Source organism: Camelus ferus, chromosome 4 (genome assembly GCF_009834535.1).
Source record: "Camelus ferus isolate YT-003-E chromosome 4, BCGSAC_Cfer_1.0, whole genome shotgun sequence".
Taxonomy (NCBI): domain Eukaryota; kingdom Metazoa; phylum Chordata; class Mammalia; order Artiodactyla; family Camelidae; genus Camelus; species Camelus ferus.
The window spans coordinates 27,700,831-27,723,909 of record NC_045699.1 but is presented as its reverse complement, the minus strand read 5'-3'; positions in this window follow the sequence as shown (position 1 = coordinate 27,723,909).

Genomic DNA, 23,079 nt, shown 5'->3' with positions numbered 1-23,079 from the left:
ACACAGTGTAGTAGGTCAGTTGTATTTCAAAAAACAGGCAAACAACCAACCAACCAAACTCATGAAAAGAGAGATCAGATTTGTGGTTACCAGAGACTTGAGGTGGGAGGAGGGAAAATTGGATGAAGGTAGTTAAATGTAGAAACTTCCAGTTGTAAGGTAAATAAATACTAGAGCTGTCATGTACATGAGAAATATAATCAACACCACTGTATGTTACATATGAAAGTTGTTAAGAGATTAAATCCTAAGAGCTCTCATCACAAGGAAATTTTTTTTTCCTTTTCTATCTATATGAGATGATGGATGGTCACTAAACTTGTGGCCATCATTTCATGATGTGTATAAATCAAATCACTGTGCTGTATACCTTAAACTTACAAAGTGATGTGTGTCCATTATATCTCAATAAAACTGGAAGAAAAAAATCATCCAGCATCTTGTTAGAAACATAGAACCTCAGAACCACCCTAGACCTGCTGGATGAGGACATTAACAAGATCCTTAGGTCATTCGTGAGCACTGTTCCAATAAGATTCCTTTCCTGACCCTAGGAACTTCCCTTTCCCACATTATCCCTCTAAATTCCACTTCCACTTCTTTTGCCTCCTTTATCCTTGCATTTATATAAATATATATGTGTATATATATCCCTTTTAGTATTTTGCTTTGTATGAAACATTTTATTTATAGTTTAAATACAGAGTGATGTAAATACTAACATGGGTCACTAATATTGATTTTATGTCCTACAATTACGATTTGATCCCCTACAAATACCACAAGTGGCATACATATTACATTTGGGAAAACAAAGCTAAAGTGCCTTGTTTCTGTGCTCTTGTTACCAAGCCTGTAGTCATTATAGGTCACTGGAGTCACAAACTGTGAAGGCCAGTAGTATATCTGTATGTGCCAAGATATACGTATTATATTCCCTTTGGCAGGGCTATTCCTGCACCAGAAAAGAGCACCTCAAGCTTTTTTTTTTAGTCATTGAACTCCTCTTAAGTTTATGCTTTATTATACTTCCCTGTTTACCAAGCAATCTCAACCAGTGAGTTGGTGGGAAATAATAAACCGGTCATGCTACCTGCATGCTGCATGGCAGAATATATAAATTCCTACAAATTAATAAAACTGACATCTAGGTTTTTGTAGTAATCTCTAGAAACCTGATTAATAAGCATGTAGAGACTTAGATATACTCTAGGTTTTTTGTCAAATCACATTTTTAAGGCTACAAGGCTTCAAGTCTCACTGTGAACTATAGTAAATGAGCCAGGAAAATTCCATCTGGTGAAACCTGCTCTAAAGAGATTGGCAACCAACCTCTTCTTGTCCTACTCTGACCACAAATGTGCTTTTCTTACAAATGGAAACACCATATCTAGCTGGTTCTGAGATATGCCTACTGAAAAGAATAAATAATTCATCAGCTCTGAATCTCATATAGAAGTATCAACCTTCTTAATTTTTCAGTGCCTGGGCAATCCTAAAGTCTTTTGAGGCTGCAGCTCACCAAAGGGCAGTCACACCGTCTAAGATACTCGTCCCAATCATCCTATTTTAAGCCACTTAAAGCAATAGGTCTTCATTGATTCCTGTATCCTAAGCAAACTTCCTCTATTAAGGTGATGAATTCTGGAGGCTGGCAGATCTGAGCAATCCATCTGGGCTGCACCAGTGATAAACAGACACTAAGGAATGTAAATGAGGGTAGAAAAAGACTTTAAAGTCAAGAATCAGAGAACCTGAGAACGAGGAAAGACTCTAGAAATCAGTCAACCTAACCCCTTGGGAAACTGATGTCCAGAGAGATGAAAATATTGGCCAGGGTCATTGAGTGGGTAATTAAGAACCAAAGGTGGAATGACAATCAGGCCTGGTGACAGAACTTTAACTGCTGTATATTCGTCATCACATAAGTGCTTTGGACTAACTGCTGTTAAAGAAAGCAGGGGTGGAAGAGAAACAAAGCAAGAATGAGAAAAAGAGGGTAAGATTTCTGAACTTGGTTTTCCCTGAAAAAACCTTCAGAGATTGCTTTCACTTTGATATGGACAATGTATTCCTCCAGCAATATTCTAGCTTCTCTTTTCCTTTCTGAGCTGCATATGGTTCCGCTGAGAGCTCTGGGACTTTTGTTCCATAACCATGGAACAATTTCCTAATCTCTATTCTGCATTCCCTTTCCATTTATGAAATAGTTCCACTGTGTATTGTCTGCCTTGAGACTTACTGAACTCTTGATCAGCATTCAACCTTGCTTGTCACCTACTTTTTACCTTGTCTGACCGCACTATTCCATTGTTTCTTATGGCCTGTGGACAGTTATCTAGGCTGTGTTTCCCATCCCATAGCCTCCCTGTCCCAGTCCTGGTAGAGTGTGACTGGGGATTCGGAAGAGAGAAGGGCACATAAATGAGAAACAATCCCTTTAAGGTTTCACATCAAAATTGGAATTTTCTATAGGATTTATGTCATATAGGAATAAAGACTTCATTCTTTCTGCTCATTGCTTTTAACATGACCTAAAATCAGAAAGTTTTTGCTAGGCTTAGATACATAAATTCTTAAAAACTGAACCCCAGTTTCCACTGAGCACAGACTATCTTACATTCATTTCCATTTAAGAGATTAAAAAGGCAAAAAAGAAAAATGAAATCCTTTAAAGGAATTTAAATCTCCTTCCTCTTACTGGATTTAATGCTCTGAGTTCTGTTTCTAAATGTTACAGTCTTCACTGTGATCCAGGAAATCCTGGACCTATTACATTTGCCTGTTCCAACCTCAGATGACTCCCATTAGGGCTCTGTGGCCAAAATGAAGTAGGTGAGGCCAACCCTCAGAATGAGTTCTATTCTATAAGACTCTTAATCTATACTTCATCAGCCATAAGTAGATGATTTAACTTTTTCCAAAATGACAGATGTGTTTGGGTTTTGGGGAGAAAGATACAATCACTGTGTTATCTCCTGTAAGTCTCATCAAAATCCCAGTGGTTAGTGTTGCCCAATAAGTTAATGGGAGGGCCACCTGAGGCTTATTGGATGTGGGGTCATACTGGGCATAAGCCCACAAGAGAGATGAAATGACACTGGAAACAATTTAAAGAATGGTTGGGGAAAATAACTATGGAGAAGAAAAGAGAGAAGACTGAGAAATCAAACAAAATTAAAACAAATCAATGTTTTTGCCCAGAAAGATGAAGCTAGATGCATTTGAGGTCCAAAACATGATGTGTGGAGGGCACAAGTCCTCGTTTAATAAATTCCCTTTTGTGTTTGCTTCAGGTAAGGCTCCATGTTGAATGCTGTGGGGAAAATAGATGAGTAAGACAAGGTTCATGCCATGGAGGTGTATGCATTTTGTTGTTTTTAAGTTTAGAAAAATAACTTAAATATTGATAGTATAAGCAGAACATGGCTTGTGTCTAGAGGGCGTGGATAAAACACTCAAGTATTTCAGAAGAACAACAATAGGGTCAGGGAAGGGATAATGGAAAAAGTTGTATTTCAATGGATGAGCACCATCAGACATGCATAAGTTAGAGAAAAGGGCGTATGATGCAGAAGGACTACAGGGAACAAATACACTTCAGTGTATTAGTTAAGGCAAAGTTTGCTGGCATAGTAGATAAACCCCAAAATCTGAGTGGCTTAACAGTATAGAAGCTTAATTCTTACTTTCATAAAGCCCAAAGGGATATTTCTGTTCTGTCTGTTCAATAGGTGGCTATCTGATAAGTGTTGGTTGAAGGACCAGGTTCTCCCTATCTTTTGATTCCACCAACTTTAACATCCCCAAGGTCCCTATGTTCACCTTCATTAAGCTAATAAAGGAGAAAGAGGTTGTAAGGAATGCTTGGGCCAGGTCTGGAGGTGGAACATCACTTCTGCTTGTATTAACTAGAACCTACATATGATCACATGTAACTACAAGGGATGCTGGAAAATATAGTCTAGTGAGAATTAAGAGAACGTGGGTTTGATGAATGAATAACTAGTCTATCTTTTCAATGGGCAGGGAGGTCTAAGTGGAGAAGTAATTCAATTTGTTTGAAATAGAGGATGGGAGATGAGAAATCATTTGATATAAAACTAAAGAAGTGGGTGGAGAATATTTTTATTTTTGATTGATTAATTCTTTTATTCATTCATTCAGCAAAATTTATTTAGCACCTGCTGTATACCAGATACTATGCTAGATGTTGAGGATTTAATAAGGAGTGTGTCTAGTGGAGAAGACAGTTATGAGAGTAAATATTATAAGCACTGTAATAGAAGTATACGCAAAATGCCATAAAAAACACAAAGGGGAGGCAGTAACATGGCTAGGGGAATCTTGGACTGGAGCTGAAACAGAATGAGAGTCTTTTTGTATGAGGAGGGTGGGCACTGGGGCTGTGAAGGGAATGTTCTACATAGAGGAGACTTCACAGGCAAATGTGCAGGTGTGTGGAAGGGCATGGTGCAGTCACAAAGTCGTAGGGAATATGGGATTGCTCACATGATTCTAGTTTATTAATGACTGGGTCAATCCTGCAAGTCTGAAAAATATAAATTCAGGAAAAAAAGGAAAAAACAAAACAGGAAATGCTACATTTCACAGTAGATAATAAATTTACAATTTTTTTTTCCTTAAGAGGTGGTGCAGGCTAGTGATATACACACTTACCAGCAGGATAAAGAGATAAATTCAAGGTTGATATATTTAGTGTAGGAAGGTTTAGGAGTATGTCTCTGGTTCCTTGAAATTAATGGTTTGCTCAGAATATATTATTTGAGGTTGTTGCCAAAGACATGGTCTCTGAAGTCAGATAGATTGGGTTGAAACCTAGACACAGCCCTTGCTAGCTGTGTGGCCTTGAGTAATTTTTCTGAATCTTAGTTTTTCTTGTCTTTAAAATTGGGACATTGACATTATATACTTCAATGTACCAGTTAGACTTTGTTGCCCATAACTCAGTGGCTTAAAAATAATTCATTATCTCATGGTTCTGAGAGTTGACAATTCGGGCTGGGCTCAGTGAATCAGTTTTTCTGCTGGCCTCACCTGAACTTATGCATGTGGCTATATTCAGCTGGAGGGTTGGCTGGTGATTTGTTCTGACTGCCAGGTGGTGCTAGTTGTTGGTCAAGGTTATGAGGATGAATGTACACATATACCTAGCAGACTCATTTGGGCTTATTCATATAGTGGCAATCTTAAGCTTCCCAGGAGTATGAAGATATGGCAAGCCCCAATATTCAAGTGCTTTACAAAACTCTGTGTCATTATCCCACTGACCAGTATAAGTTACACTGTCCCATTGGTCAAGCCCAGAGTCATGTGAGTGTTGGCTACCCAAGGCCATGGATACAGGGAGATAAAAACAAATTGGGGCTGTAGCAATCTATCACATCCAATCACGGTGTTGCTGTATAGATTAAGTAATATGTTTGTCACATTTTGGATGTAGTAAACACTCAATAAATGGGAATATGATGATGGTGATTATGCATGGATCGCTGCCAATGTGGCATATCTAATTGTCATTTACAGTTGAGGAAAATGTGTAATGGGGGAATAAGAGACCTGGATTCTTGTCTAGCTTTGCTGTTAAATGAAGTAGAGAATTGGGACCAGAGGGACTATGAGTGGTTTAACTACAACAATGGACAAATGGATAACATTTCTTTGTTAATTGCTATTCCACTATAATTCTTCCACTCCTACCTTCATATCACATCCCACCCTACTATGCCGTTCTTCAACACCCATCCCTTGCCCAGCTCACCACAACCACCATTTCCTGCCCACCACCTCTGCCACTGCACATATGACTTACTATAGAACCTCTCACTCCATGTCATATTTCCTGGGTACTTTTTGTTTCTGAATCTGTAACTATATTTATTAGAATGCTTATAGTTTCTTGTAACTAAATTACCAACTGAAATAGCTTAAACACCAAGGAATTATTACCTCATATAACAGCTCTGCAGAAAGCAGTTACTGAGTTGATTGATTTGAAGTTTCAATAAATGATGCCAGTGCTCAGAGGTCATTTCTCTGAGATCCTGTTTGGTTCTCCCTCACTCTTACTACAGGATGGCAGCTATTACTTCCAAACATCCTGCTTTCACAGGAAAATATCTAAAGGCAAGAAATAAGGGGCATTTCCAACCCCTCTTCATTTATTTGTCAGAGAGGTAAATTTCTTTCAGAACCTCCTTTCTTATTTGTCATTGACTAGAGTATGACCACGTGATCACCTCCAAACCAATCAGAGGCAAGGAGGGGATAAGATTATCATTATCATGGTTAGATCAGATGCATCATGGTTTATCTTCTAGAATTAGGAAGGGGCCCATATTCCCTGAATATATTGTTGTAGAATACACTGTTCAAGGATAATTGTCTTTTAAAGGTTTAATCATGACTTTCATAAAGATATGAAATGAACAGGTGTGAAAGACTTAAACTCATTAAGGAGGAAGCCACAAAAAAAGTTACAAACAGTCCCAGAGAAAATCCAAAGACCAAAACAAATATGTAAGATCATCATGATTTCTGAAATGAATTAATCAGTGCAAAACTAGCTTCTTCCATGGTAGGGGAGGAAAGTCAATTGAACCTCCAAGGAACAGAATTTATTTGCATATCTATAGACAAGAAATACTTGTTTTACCACCAGTTTTCTGCAAGTTAACTTCCATCTCTACAGGATTGTAAGACAATGAAAAGCACAAATAACAAAAAATCCGATACCTTGAGAGAGTGAGCTCAATATCCAGTTTTCAATTGAAGACATCTTATATAGTCTTTTGGCCCACTTCGAAGCCTTTCAGTTTTTTCTTACAATATGCACAAAATCATATTTTTTTAGCAAGGAATAAAGAGGAAATGACTGTTGGGTAGACAACCAACAGTGTCTGCCATAATAACATTACTGGGAATTAGAGAAATAAACGTATCATGATTTGCAAGAGACTTTCACGCTGCTTTACAGGGATTGCTTTGGAGGTGAATGGTAGATCAGGAGATATTAGTTGAGGCCGAGAAAGCTTGATGATTTGCCAAGCCTAAGCCTGCATCTGGAAGTGGGGACGGGACAGCAACCTGGTATCTCCACTCCTGGAGAGTCGCTAAAATCACATGTTAAGAACTGTAGCCAGAGGCACTTCCATCATGAAGGAGGAGACCACAAATAATTCCCTTTTGGAAGCTGCAGATTTTAATTTTCCTAATGTACAGGACCATTTTCTGCTCCCATTCTACCCCCTTCCTTAGTTCTTTTCCACATTTAGTGCAAATTGAATTCCAAGGGAATTATACCAGCGATCACATACTATTCATTTCAGTCTGTTGACAGGCAATTTTTCCAGAGTACCCTGCTGGGGATTTGATAGTGAGAGGGGGTGGTGTGAAAATGTGATTTCTTGTATTCTGTATTCTTACAGCTTTTGTCCCCAGTCTGGTGTTTACGGGCTGCTTTATTCCTATGTCTTATACAATGTAGGATACTATATTTTTATACCTTAATTAGTTTCAAAATTAATAAACTAAATGTTTTGTAATTTTTTTTAAGTTCCAAACCACACAGTGTGCTTGCCAGCACTGTTAGTGGCTCAGCAAGCCTGTCATAGGAAAGGAATCTAGTCAGGCTTTTGCTAAATGCTACATTTCTCACACATGCATTTTGCACATATATTTCTGATTTCATCTGTGAGTAATTGCTTCTGGAGAAAGAATTGCTCACATTTTAGAGGAATAACATTTTTCACATATATGCTCATTGACCATTTCCAAGGCAAAGTCCCATTCTACCTGTGAAAACATTGCTTTCTCTAGGCTAGTGGCTCTCAATTTGTAATGTCCATCATAATCACGTGGGGTGGGGAGGCTTGTTAAAACACAGATGTCTGGACCCCACACCAGAGTTTTTGATTCAGTAGGTCTGAATGAACCCGAGAATTGGCACTTCTAACTAGTTCCCTGGTGATGCTGATGCAGCTGGTCTGGGGACAATAATTTGCGAACCAGTGCTCTAGGCCACGCACCTTCAGGTCAGATAAGATCCTCAGTCCAGGAGGCAGCCACAAATCTACATAGGAGAGAGAAGAGAACTCTTTTTGTTATTACCAGGGAGTATTTTCTTGCCCTCAAAAGAGCCCATTTGACCTCCCATTATCTTTATCCAGTGAAAATGTTGATATGAGTAATCCAAAATGGCAGGCCATGAAAATATTACTGTGAAATCACTGTAGGACTTTCAGCTAACTGTCGATGCATGACATAGAGAGGAGGAGGAGGAGTCTGAACTGAAGAAAAGCAGACCCATAAACCTGAGAATTATTCTTAGTGTGCACTGGCTGTACTTCTTTGGCCCCCACTGACTGTCTCCTTAAACGTCATTGATAGACAAAGACTATGGACTGCCGATTGCTCAGGTCCCTTCCATCCCTTTTCTTCCATGAACCTGATCCTAACCAGATGTCCAAAGAGTGCCCCAGGCCCATTTGCCAGTGTGAACATCTTGAGTCAAGAAATCCAGCAGGAGAAGGGGTGTTACCTGCCTCAGAGTCCACAGCTATAGTTTTGCCAACCCTGATGTCAGCGAGTAAAGAGAAGAGCCAACTGGGCTTTCAAGGAATTCAAGACTGTGTGACTCAGGTAAAACTGATCTGATTAGCAGGGTGTAAAATTCCCCTTTCATAGAGCTGTCAAGGGATTATTAATGATCTCAAGCTGCCTGACACTCTTTTATACCCTCTCACAACTGTGTCCTCAGCATTTTTCCAGCACCCAACTTCCTCAATTAAAGGAAAAGCACCATCTCCACCTTTCAGTGGAAACTCTGGAGGCCTTGCTAGGAAGTGTTCTGGGTAACTAGCAAGCCCACCTCTCTTAACTGCAGGCATCTGAGAGGTCACAGAAGAAAGATGGAGGCTTTCAATTTCACCTAAGAGTCTTAGAGTCTCCTGTGAAGCTTGTGGCAAACAGACAGGAGGGTAGAGACCATCTGAAAGAAAAACAACTGCTGCATCTTGTAGTCAGTCACGAATGTGGGCTCGCAAAACTCTGGGATTTTAGGTAAAGGGCTGTGCTTTCTCCGTCTTTGCCTCGTTAATGAGTCTGTCCATTGAGAGGACTTGGAACAGAAGTGCTTCATGAGGTTTGCTGAGTGGATAAATATGAGGAATGTTGCTTTGTGTGTGGAGTTATTGTTCTTCTGCATGTTTTTCTCATAAAATTCTCCAAAATCAATAAAGTTATTAATGAATAAATAAATATTTTTACATGAAACAGAAAGTTATGTTGAAGGCTCAGAAATGACATTGCCTCAGTAAAGAGCCTTTGAATGGATGGGTGAATAAATTCTTCTACAGACCTTTCAGTGAAAATGGGATGGTTTTGTGGCTTGCAAAACTAATGTCTAAATTTCTAAGTCTTGATAAACTTTCAGTAGGTCCCAAAAGTAACTATGCAATAAAAAAAAGTAAGTAAACAACTTCTCTCTGATCTTGACTCTGAGTCACGCAAATGTTTATTCCTTTTTATTGTTTAATAATAATAACAAAAATGATAATGATAATGATAATAATAATGGCTAACCTTAGTTGGGCACAAAGACCCAGACCCTGTGCAAACCTTTTTTGTTTGTTTGTTTAATACTCATAGCAATCTGAGAAGTAGTTACTGTAATTATCCTCAGAAAGATTGCATAAGTTACTCAAGGGCATCTAGCTGGTGATGGGTGGAGCAAAGATTTTTGCCAAGGAATTCTGACCCCAGTGCTGTGCACTGTATCAGAAACAGTGATGATAACTGAACCTTTGGAGAAATAGCTTGTGGTAGTATGAATAATGGCTCCCAGACATTTCTCCGTTCGGCTGCTTGAGACCTGTGAATAAATTACCTTACATGGAAAAAGGGACTTTATCGTGATCAAATTAAGAATCTTGAGATGAGGAAGTTATCGTGGATTATCCAGATGGGTTTGTTGTAATCACAAAGGTCCTTCTAAGAGGGAGACAGGAGGGTCAGAGTAAGAAAACACAGTGTGATGACAGAAGCAGAGGTCAGTGTGATGTGAGGCCATGAGGCAAGGAAAGAAGGGAAGCTGTAAATGGCAAGGAGACTCCCCTTAAGTCTCCAGAAGAAATGCAGTTCTGCTGACCCGTTTTGGACTTCCGACCTCCAGAACTGTGAGATAATAAATCTGTGTTGTTTGAAGCCACTAAGGGGCAATTATTACAAATATTGATTTTTGGTAGTCTGTTACAGCATCCATACGAAATTGATAGGCAGCTGATATAATCTGATGCTGGTCACTCTCTGCCCTTGGCAGGAAGGTGCCAGCACAAGCCCCTAGATTTGCTGTCATGGCTTCACAGACCTGACTCCACAGAGAAATACCCTGTTGGTTTTGAGGCTCCCCAGATTGGCCTGCAGCTTTATTTATCAGTACATAAATACATGCCATTTCAGAAAGTGGATGCCATTCCCCAGCATATTCACAGCAATCAAAATAGCAAAACAGCCTGGAAATTGCTGTAATAACGCTTTATTCTTGTCCTCACTTTGACTTATAAAGTGACATGCTCACAAGATTGGTAAAAAAAAATCTCTGCTTCTCTTTGCTTCCTCCCTTCTTTCTAGATTTTCTTTACCCTCTCTGCTAAGAAATTAAGCCCCTGCCTGAGCAGGTTTCCCTTCACTGACATATATTGTGAGCTTTGTTTTCCTTACTTTTTAAGTGAGCATATTTTTTCCCTTTTAATTATTTTTATGATGTGTTGGATTAGCAACAAAAGGGAACTTTGAAATGACAAACATAAACATGAGAAATGCAGAGTCTAAATTAATTTCCACTCTGATTTAGAGGAAAACATGGTTGGTCCCTATTCAGGTCTATGCAGTATGAGAAAGTAGAATTGTTTCATACCCTAAAAAGAAGAGAAGGAAATGAGTGTCCTTTAGATACTTACTGTGTGTTTCATGCTTGATGGATTCTATCATATTTACTTCTCACAACTTGTAAATGCTAGGTATTCCCCCCATTTTTTTTGAAGAAGCATGAAATAACCATACAAAGTCTCACAGCTTTGAAAGAGAAAAGCCAGTTTCCTGAGGCCTAGATTGCTGTAAATCCCATGAAAAGTGGTTTCTGTTCTGTGCTGCCTCCAAAGTATAGGGTCTCTTTTCATCATGGGCTACCACCGAGTAACTTTCTGAGGAGCAAGTGGGGGCTCTAGAACATGGGTCCTACTTCTTTCTGTTCCTGCCATTTTCCTTCATATGGAAGTTTCTCATCTGCCTTCAGAAGCACTCCTCCACACCTAAGTTGTGGAAGGTGCCCCTGCTCATTGATTCAAATTCTTGCCTTCACTCTTCCTTCTCATGAACATTTCATGTTTGATAGAGATGTAGTGTTTGGCAGAGAAAGCCTTTGTGATATTGTCATGGCATATCTGGTCTATCCACACCATGCTTCACCGCAAAATTTGATGAGTTCTCATCCACTATTGAAACAGGATTGTTCCCCTTGGCATCTCTTGCTATTAGTTTTGAATGTTGGTGCCCATTACAGATATATCTGGTAAAGATGACACTTTCATTTTACTATTTGATGTTTTGTATATGTAAAGAGGTAGAGCATAAATTTGGATAAGCAGACATAGAGGGATAGAAACAGAATAGTGGGATAAGGAAAAGGCATACAAGGTGGACTTAGTAGGAAAAAGAAAAACTTCATGATTTCATGTTAGGCAGAGCTAGACAAGTTAAGACTAAGCATACTTGGAGGTATGGCAAATACTCAGTCCCTTGACAAGCACAGGGTTTCATTTTTCCATCACATATTGAAGGTGTAGACCTCAACATTGCCTAAAACCAAAATGGAATCCTGCTGAAGACAAGAGAAAGAACATTTGGTGGACAATAGGTTGTCTCAGTATAGTGACTCCTCCCTTTTGGCCCTCCCACCTCCCCCTGATTCATTGTCTTCCCTACTCTGAGCTTCTCAAGTCTGAACCTATGGACCACATCATCCAGACTTTCATGACCTCATCTTTTCATTGGGTTTAGCCAGTGAAAGGCACTAGCAGGAGATTTTAGGATGGGAGAAAAGGGAAGTTAGGACATTTCTTTGTTACTTGCTTCCTGTTAGATGTTATAGGGTCTGGTGATGCCTACATCTCTCCATTACTATAGATACTGGCCCCTTCTCCATAAAGTCATCTCTCACTGGACTTAAATAACACTGTTTCTTTTTTTCCCCCTTCATTTATAAGAGTAGTAATGACTTTCCAATATTGCTAAGCTTTGGGTGCTTCAGCCTCCCTGGTTGGTCACCTCAACCTACCAGCTCTTAACGCAAATAGTCCCTTCATTAAAATCTCTTCAACTCAACCATCTGTGTATAAATTGTTTCCTGATGACACCCCAATTAACACACAGTTCCCTTTTCAGAACTTTCTGAATAGAGCATTTTCCTGCAAAAATGATGATTTAGTTTTTCAATTGTGTCCCAGTATTAGAGCATGTTTTAAAATCTTAAGTTCTTTTGTTTTCTTGTTTTCCTTTGTAAATGGAGAAATAACCTCACCTGTTCTCAGGGAAAATAAGGTAAAGTAATACCTCTTTAAAAGTGGCATGAGTTTTGTTCCCCTCGGGGGTCAAATCAGTGCCTCCCTGGAAATAATTTCCGTTGTTGATACAGGACCCTGCTGTATGTAGCTCCCTTACCTTAGTGCAAAATCTCTTTAACAGGGGTTTTCCTTGCCATATAACTTCAGGGAGACAATAGGGTTCCCCTGTGCTTGTTTTTAGGCCCTACAATGTCACTCTTATGGCTGCACAATACCTTTGTCCCTAAGTGTCCCAGATATTTTTAGAAAATTTAACATAGCTATCTGTAATAAAATGTTATAAAGAGTTGGAGTCTTCCCTCAACCAGGCGAAAGTCTGATTAAAAAGATCTTGTGCTGGCCCTGAAGGTCAGTATTTATGGCACTATATTATTTATAAATAATGTGAGAATTATTATAGCGATAAAAGTTGGCGTTCCAAAGAATGGGCATATTAGGGATGGCTAAATTATGATGACATTGAGATCATAGGTCACATCTGAAGCTTTCTTTCAAACCCATGGAAAATTACCATCAGCTTGACTGCAAAGCTACGGGAAAGTGCCGAAAGACATGAAGAACAATGGGAAATTCCTACACGCTGGAGGACTATGGAAGACTGAGTTGATCCATGGGGCTGGGAGCATGTTACCTAGAGACCTGAGTAATTTAGTGTTCTTTATCAGTCTCAAGACTGGCAACGTTTCTGCCTAACTCCTCTCTCCGAATCTGAATAGATCCCTGCTCCAGTCAGTATTCCAATATCTCAAATAGAAATATACAGTTGAAGAAACCCCTGGAAGAGGATGAGATTGGATATTTTGTGTTTCATCCTTTCCAAAGAGAAAATGCTGAGTTAATCACAAATCACAAACTGGACCCCAGCCTACAAACTTCTCTCCTCCCATGAAAGATTAGATAGCTCCATGGTGCTCTGTTCATACCACTATATGGCCACCATTCAGACAATTGATAGATTTAAAGAACAGCTATAGGAAAGTCTCTTTCTTCTTGAAAGAAAGGTTTAGAATTGTTGGAATGCTCCACTATCCCTGTGGAGATAGGGTCTACTTGATTGCTGCAGAACATGATCTTATCACAAGGCCTACAACTATTTTTAAAGTAGCAAGCATTTGGAAAGACCATCCTTGATGATGTCCCTACCTCACCCCTTCTCTGATTTAAATGCCTCAAACCCTAAGATCAGTTTCCATTCAAAAGCTGAGCTAACAGGTGTTTATTACTCTAGGAATCAAGCCAGTTTGCAAAGTTCAACTGTACTTCTGACTGATTCTGAAACTTCTGAGATGGGAAAGAGCCCAGAAAATGAGTTTTAAAGCCAGTCTTCTAATCATACTGTTTCTGACGATGGGCAAGAAATTGATTTAGTTAAGAAAAAATGATTCTTGTGGCATCTGTAATCTAAGAACCACTAGGAGAGTTTCACTCTGCTGGATGATCTCTTTGCCCAAAAAGCATCAGAGACGCAAACAAACTTCGGAGCACTTGGGGGAAGCAAAATAAGCCTCCGATCCTTTGATAGATCGCCATTTCTCTCTGTTGTTTTCCCTGTGTTTTGGCACTCTAAATGTTTATTTTCTTTTCTTGGGGTTTGTTTCACACAGTGTAAAATTTCTGTAAATATTTTTTTTTCCTTTAGGGAAAATCCATTCTTCTACAGGTCTGTTAAAGTTCTTCAGCAACCTTCAGACTACTAATTATGTAGAGATTATGCTGGGGAGGAGGTAGATTCAATTCAAGGATGATTACCATGTAATCTAGAGAGCATAAATAATAAGGTACTTAGTGCAGAAGAGTTTACAAATGCACAGCCATTTCTTGGCTCTGTGTGCCTGGGGAAAGAGTAAGAAACTAAATGTTTGTGATTTATAATTCCTTCATCTCTGTTGGGACTTGTCATATATATACCTATCTATCTATAGATATAGATATAGATAGATATAGATATAGATATAGATATAGATATATCTCCTCATGAGGATAAAAGTGATCTTCAGCATTGCATGTTTCTTCTTCTTTTGACTTTCTGTACTCTTAGGTCAGGTTAGGTGGCTCAACAGTTGGAATTTTAGGGTGGCGTTCTGAGGAAGCAGAAGCAAAGCCTCTAGATTTAGTTGGCTGGAATGAAAGTTGTACCCTGTATTTCTATAAACTATATTTCTATAAACTATGTTTCTATATTATTTTCAGGTCCTACCACACATTTTTGCACTTTGGAAATACAGAACGCTCTGGTTTCTCAGATTCAGGACTTAAGGTTTCATTATTTGAAAATTCACTGCATACCCTCCTGTGATTTCAAATTCCTCCACTAAAATTAATAATGGATTGAAAGGTCCTAAGGAAAGGTGTTTAAAATTAGCATTTAACTGAGACTTTTCCCATAATTGAGCATGAAGAATTCCAAGGTATTGCAAAGAGAAAGCTGGCATGCCTCTGAAGTACAGATCAAATTTTTAGGGATTTGCCAATTTTAGGAAATCTGAATAGTCTATTTCAACTAGCTCAAATAGGGAGGATATAATACATACTGTATTATTACTCATTGTGCTGACATTTAATTGATTTTGAATGTGTGGATTATTTCCCCAATTGCGTCACAAGTTTATAAACCAGATGGAGCATATCTTTCAATTTTTTCACCTCTACCTGTACATATGTTCTTATGTACACAAAGTTGACACAACCCTCTGAAGCCAAATTATAGTTCATTGTAATAATTCAGGAAATGCACTATCAGTCAGAATAGGCTACGATATGCTGCGGCAACAAATAATCTGAAAATATATATGGCTTACAACATACTCATCTTCACCCTGGTAATCACCCTGGCATTTAAGCAAATAGAGCAGTCTCTATATGGAATATTGCTTATATCATATAGGGAAAATGAAAGGTATTTAACCATGTTGTCTCTTAAAACTTCTGCTTCAAGGGAACAAGCATCACTTCTACCCACATTTCATTGGTCAGAGTAAGTCTTATGGCTACTCAGTGAAGGGAGAGAAAGTGAAATACTGAGAAAACCATAATTTAATCTTCTACAGGAGACATAGGGGTTGGGAAGAAGACATATTGAGGCATTGTTGAAACTGTATATATCCTTCCAGGCCTAAGCCAGGCACTTAGCAACCATTTTTCACCACTTCTCTGTCTCTCCTAACCTTGGGTATGATTAAATTAATTGGTTAAGGAAAGCTGGTATGTAGTTCATGTGATTAATGCCTTGGAAAACAATTGCAGTAGATTGCATTGATTTGTCTCATTTTATATACTTGAAATTAAAGGCTTATGAAGTCTACATGCAAATTTATGCAAAGTGGGATGCAAATTCACATTGTAAGCCATGAGTACTGGCACTACCCCCTCCCTCTAGAAAAAGAACTGCACCACTGAATATGCATGTGCTGCATATGGTACTGCTCTTTTCAAATAGCAGCTCAGAACCAGCAGCCAAATAAATCCCAGTGACATCGACTGAGGAACAAACAAAAGTTTAAAGTCATTTAGGAACAAAAATTGAGCTCCAAAGTCTCAATATTTTCAGGGTCAACATCTTCAAGCAAGATCTGAGTTAACAAATGCACTGTCTTTTGGACTTCAGGCTCTATATGGATAGGGCAGAGGCACACTGTTGAACAAAAGAGGTACTGGTGGAACCCACCCCAGGATTTCATTGTCTTGATTATTCGCTTCTGGTGATCACTTGGCTGGCTGGATCAAATAAATCTTCATTGCCACAAGCCAGTGCCCATGTGTGCTGACATATTTCTCCCTCATTTGTACCCATCAGTAGGAGATTCTGGTTCCAAGATTCAGACGGAGAGTGATTATTAAGATTATCTCAAAGAGAGGAACAAATTTTGCACCTGAGTGCTTGCAAGTCAGGCATAGGGGAAAATTAACCACTTGTAGGAATGCCAATTAGAAACAATATCTTGATCAGCCTGCAGGTGGTACTCAGATGATTCACTGAGTTCATTCTGCTCTTGTGAGACCCCAAGTTTTGCTTTGAACTAAGTACATGTAAAATATTTTTGGTGAATGTTTATAAATAAACAGCTATGGAGCAGTCTCATGAGGGTTCTTCTAATTTGATGCTAATGAATTCAACATTTACTCATCTAGTTATTCACTCATTTATCAAATATTTTTTGGTTAACTTCCAAGTACTTGGCAGGGACGGGGGTACAAAACCAGATGATAGGCACCCCCTGCCCTCGAGGAGCACCAGCCAGCCTCCTGAGCTACCTGGAGTTTTTCATAGTCTCAGGGACACTCTCTTCGGAGGGCTTCTAAAAGTATTTCTTATGAATCACATTGAGAAATATGCCAGGTGAAAGGAGGGAGCAATGAAATCCTTTGATGTGATGCTTATGAACAATTGTTCATTACAGCAACTGCTTTTATAAAACTCTAGTCGGGAAAATATTTCTCAGTCGTAGCTTAGGTTTCAAACAACTTTTAGTACAACAAAAGCATTTCAGATGTTCCCTGGAGTTTGTCATAATGGAGTTTGATCTATGAATTTAAAAATATGCCCAGTGGTTTAGATATTTTACTTATAAAACTTCCTTGGAGCAAAGGGAAATACAGAGACTGTGTTGGATAAATAAAGTGACCTAGGGGCTAAGTGACCTATGTCTTCTTTATTTCCCTTGTACTGTGGCATTAAGACAGTCATTCAAAAGATTGGCATGCCAGTGACAAACGTGCCTGAATTCCCCACATACATCAATGCAGGAGAGTCAAGTCAAGTCAACATATAAGCTAGGAGGCAGCCTAATGAAAGCATCAATCTTCAAAAGAAGACTATTATTAGCAAAGAAATAATAATAATCATTATAATGGCCAGGTCATGTGTATCAAGTGTTTAAGTATGCGGTAAGCACAGGAATAAGAGCCTTTAATTGTTAGAGCAGCTCATTATGCCCATTTCACAGATTAGGACACTGAGGCTCAGACAGGTATGTAAAGGAGTAAGCCTAGTATTCGGCGTTTGACTGTCCTCACAGCCTCTCCTTTCTCTTGATATTAACCTCTGCCTAGGAGAGCCTCCCTCCTTCATTTGAGATAGGGAGGCTGTCAGCAGGAGAATCCACATCCCCTTGACTTTGGTGAAGGACAGCCTGCAGAAGGCTGCTCATGTCTGGCCTGTTCAGTGAGCACAACTGAGCCAATGTAAGGACCAAAGGGACTACTTCCTCTTTTATTCCTTTGACTAGAAAAAATCAGGGAAGCAGGAGAAGGGAAGGGATCCCTTTCTGGCTCCCCACCTCTTAGCATTTTTAAAGTTTGTGGATACTACATACAGTGGGTTGAGTTGTTCAAGTCCTAACCCCAGTACGTATGACTGTAGCCTTATTTGGAAATAGAATCTCGGCTGATGTAATTAATTAAGATGAGTTCATACTGGAGTAGGGTGGGCCCTGAATCCAGTCACTGGTATTTTTACAAAAGAGAGCAGATAGAGATTTGGACACAGAGACACAGACACACAGGGAAGAAGGTCATGTGAAAACAGAAGCAGGGATTGTTAGTGATGCAAGCTGTAAGCTAAGGGGCACCAGGGATGGCTGAAAACAGCCAGAAACTAGGAAAGAGTCACGGAAGGATTCTTCTCTGGAAACCTCAGAGAAAGCACGGCCCTGCTGACAGCTTGACTTTGAACTTCCAGCTTAAGAACTATAAGAGAATAAATTTCTGCCATTTTAAGCTACCTGGTTTGAGGTACTTTGTTATGGCAGCCCTGGGAGACTAAGATACCACATTTCTTATCTCTTTCCATTATGTCCTATATTTTGCTATCACATTCACCAGTTAGCTCAGACCTTTATCTCTATTGGTTGAACTGTTATGGTGGGCTTTGCTCCAGTCTGGCTACAAAGTATTATTCCCTGTGCAGTGCATCTTTCCCAATGCTGCCAGAATCATTTTTCCAAAAATCAGTTCTGATTATGTCACATGTCTGCTGTTCAAAGTTTTCAGTGATCCCCCAACATACAATACCCACAGCCTGAGACTCAAGGCTCCTTATTACAAGACTCTTACTTACCTGCTCACCATCCTGGCCTCCCACTTCTCTTTCATCCTGGTCCTAGTGCGCCCACAGCAGATACTCACAGTTATTATTATTCCTTAAACCTGAACTCAGCCCAAAAGATGGTTCAGCATGCCCCACCTATGAGCCTCATTTTTCCTCTTTGTTGTTCTTCCCTCTTTACCTACCCCAGTCTCACTGAGGATTCTACCCTGTCTCTCTCTTTTTCCCTCTGAGGTCTATGGTTATCCTTCCCATGCTTCACAAATGCCATCTCTTCACAATCTTTTTCACTTGCACTAACTTGGTGATCCCTTTCCATTGCCTGCACTCCCATCACTTTTCCCCTGAATTCATAATAATGAACTCAGTTCTTTCCATGTACCATCTATTGTGCTGAGTTTAACTTAGATTATCACACTTCATCCTCACAATAACTCTACTTACTAATTTTACAGAAAAAAATGAAGCTTAGAATTAGTAAGTGTCTTTTTGAAGACTCACAGCTAAGAAATGGTGGCTTTGGTTTAAGCTCTGGGCTGTTGAAATTCCGTTCATGTTTCACGCCAGTACACACATGCCACTTCTGTGATATCTTCCTTGCTCTTGAGTTATAGTAATGTTTCTTCTTATTGTCTCATATTCTCTACTAGATTTTGAGCTCCTTGAGGTTGAGGTCTGCATGTAAGTCGTCTTTGGTTTCTCTGCAGGGCTTAATGTAGTGGAAAAGACTCAAGTTTTAGGCTTGACTCTGCTCTGAAGCAATAATGTGGCTTTGATGAATTGTATCACCTCTGTAGATATCTCTGAGGCCTACGGTGACCTAAGTTTCAATGATTACTATGGCTCAGAGCTTGATTTAACTGAAATTAATTTCGAGCAGTTCTAGCCGTGGTTGACGCCTTGAAAGAAATTGGAAGACAAGAGCCTTTGGATGAAATGCCCATTAGACTAGTTGTTTTGTTTTTTTTTTCCCTCCAGAAACATTGCTTAAAGCTTAAAATAAACACTCTCATGTAAGACCCCCTTAAAACAGAGACAGATTATTTGCTAAAAGCAAGGCTGCTTAATTTTTTCTATTGTCACTTTAAATCAGATAGGTTTTCTATTTTTAACAAGTCTTAATTTATTAAAGCAAACACCCCACACATGATATAAGGCATAAGATTTAGCAATAGATTTTTTAAGGCCAATTTTAAGGCCGTTGGGGTAGTACCGAGATGTTTGAAGATCATAATTAAAATGAGACATGAAAAACAAAAAGATTTCTCAGCTCTTCAACCATCAAAACATTTGGCGTCCCTTTCTTTCCTAGGCCCCAAATAGCCATGTAATCATCGCTCTGTGTTTTACATGCAATTCTACAGCTAAGTACATCATTATTTAGACTCCGCAGATTATATGGTAATCATGGATTTACTGTAAACCCAATTTAATTTCTACGGAATTACTGACTTTAAGGTTGCAAAACAATATTGTTTACAAGGCTGTATAATAGCACTCAGAATGAATGCTAATTAGAGCTAATAAAGAAAGGAATGCATAGCTTTCAGGACTAAGCCTAAACATTATAGTGATCGATACGGTAATCAAGGCTTTTTAAGAGAGGACCTGTTGAACACCTACTCTGCAGTCTCCGTACTATAAAACTAAGGATATGGACAAAACCCGAAGATCATTGTATTATAAAATTCAAGAACAGTTCTCATAATGGGTTACCTCATTTATTTTTATTTGCTTATTCTAACTAATAACACTAATCCTGTGTTTGGGGTTTCAGTTTTTAATTAATAACCAAGATGTTGAATTTTTGAATAAGATAGTCTTAGAAGCATCTCTTTGAAACCTAAATGGTGCACAGTCAATCTACTGCACACAAAATTTGCTCTTGCTATACTTTCCCTGTAACCAATGAAATGTGTCTGACTTTAGATGTGTAAGTGGGGATGTGAATGAATAAATGAATACTCCCAATTCAACAAACTTAAGAGATGTAGTGAACAAGAGGAAGGATACAGTTTAAAGTTTGTGGTGCTTCTTGGTCATAATCTCTGGTGAGTAAGCTTTAAGTGCTACAGAGATGAAGAGTAGCCTAAGGCATGAGTCAGACTGGTAGACCTTGTTTGAGGGTAGGGTAAGAAGGATATGGGGAGAACTCATGCAAACACTGGAGTTTAAGTAGACCTTTGGCCAACTTTTGAGAAATCCAGATTGTAATTTAAAGAAAAGAAGAAAGGTGGCAGTCTCAAAGGGTGGGGGGGGGGGCGCGCTATTTTATAACTTTTAAAATCTTCTTCCTTATGGTAGTAATTATATTCAAAAGCATCAAGCTACTAGGAAATGATGAGACTATTTTTAAAATTTATTAGGGATTTTGTGCAGGAGAAAGAAGTTGCAAAGAGGTCAGGAATAGAAAGGAGGAAGATAAATTAAACCTCTTTTGGAAACAAGTACTCATGCAAACCTTTTCACTTATCAGGTTAAAATATCCCTGGAAATCAATGCCAGCAGTCCAGTTGCATTCCAGATAGTGAATCAAGTTTAAACCAGAAGTTCCTTGAGTGTAGGCATTCTACTGTGTTTTATTTTATTTTTCCCACACATTTACTCAGCCAATATTTAATGAGCTCCTACTGCATGGCAAGCACTGGGCTAGATGTTGGGGACTTAAAAACCAAAAGACAGATACGACTTTCCCATCGTTACAGTCTTCAGCCTAATAGAGAGATAACCAACAAGTTATGTTAAAAATTTTATATGTTGCTTTAGTCATAACTCTAGGTTATAAGACAAAAACCAAATTCAAATTGGCTAAATCAAAGAGAATGGTTGGCTCACAGATCAGAACGGCCCAATGCATTGGTCAAGGCTAAAAGAAGAGGGTTCAGAGCATCTATTCTGACTTGGTCTCATTCTTTCCATTATTCTTCTATAATGGTTCCATACTCAGGCAAACTTTCTCTTTGTGGTGACAAAACAGCTGCCAGTAGTTCCAACCTTGGATTTATCGTCTTCGTACCCTCACAGAAAGGCAATTTCTCTTCCCCTGTAGTTGCACAGAAACCCTGAGCTTAATTTGTATTTCTCAAAATTGAGTTACCTGCCCATTTCTGAGCCAATCATTGTAACTAACGGGCCAAGGCCCACCCTGAACGAGGTGTGGTCAACTCCAATCAAATTACATAAAGTGGAAAAAGAAAGGATGGTTTCATGAGGAAAACTTGGATAAATTACTAAAGAAGAGTGGAAAAACTCCCAGGCAGGCAGAAACAATAGACATCTACTAAAAACCGTATGATGTTAAAATACACTCATTGTGTTCTTACCTCTTTTCCCATGCACATAAGAAGTGTATTTCCAATGGTAGTTACATTAAAATCATTTTAAAAGGTATTTTTGAGCATCTTTTGTGGTCTGTGATACTTAATTTTGTATGTCAACTTAGCTGGGCTCACAGATGTCCCAAAAGCTGGTAAAACATTATTTCTGGGTGTGTCTATGAGGGTGTTTCTGGAAGAGATCAGCACTGGAATCAGAACACTGAATAAATAAAAACACCCTCTGTCAGAGGGCGTCTTTGAGGTGACATGATGGCAAGTTGACCTAAGAGCTGGACCAGAGCAATGGGAGGCTCCTCGCCGCCCCTTGCCCTGGAATGTGCATATTTCCTTTGCCTTCCCCAACACTAGAAGCTTCCCCAGAAACATAGCCTTAAGATGTGTTGTTGAGACCATCTGGACTTTATATATGACAGAACCCAATGAAGGCCTCTATTTAAACTTTTAAGCTTCTAATGGGCAAGTGTGGAGATCTACTTGTCTTGAAGTCACCCAAGACAGCCTTGTAGAAAATAAGATCTCTTGCTTATTAAAAATGCCACCTATCAACCTGGAGTGCTCTGCCTCTTTCTTCAGTCTTTCCTTGTCCTCCATGTACAGGGCCAGTTTACAAACCAGCACCCTCACCAACATGGGTGGGCATTATTCAACTTGTTGAAGGCCTGAATATAACAAACTGGCAGAGGAAGGGTGAATTTGCTTTCTGCTTGAGTTGGGACATCTGTCTTCTCCTGCCCTGGGACATTGTTTCTTTCTGCCAATTGGGCCTTTGAACTTGGACCAGGAATTAACATCACTGGCCCTGGTTCTCAAGACTTTGGGTTTAGACTGGAACTACACACCACTGACTCTCCTGGGCCTCCAGTATGCAGACACCATAATCATGTGAGCCAATCTCTCATTAAATTTCTTTCTATATAACTGTATCCTATTGGTTCTCTGGGGAACCCTGGTTGATATACAGTCAAAGTATTATTTTTGAGATACCAAAAAAATAAAACCCAAAAGCTTGGGGTCTCTTTCAAAACAAAGTATGTTCAACTGAAACGGTCCAAGATGT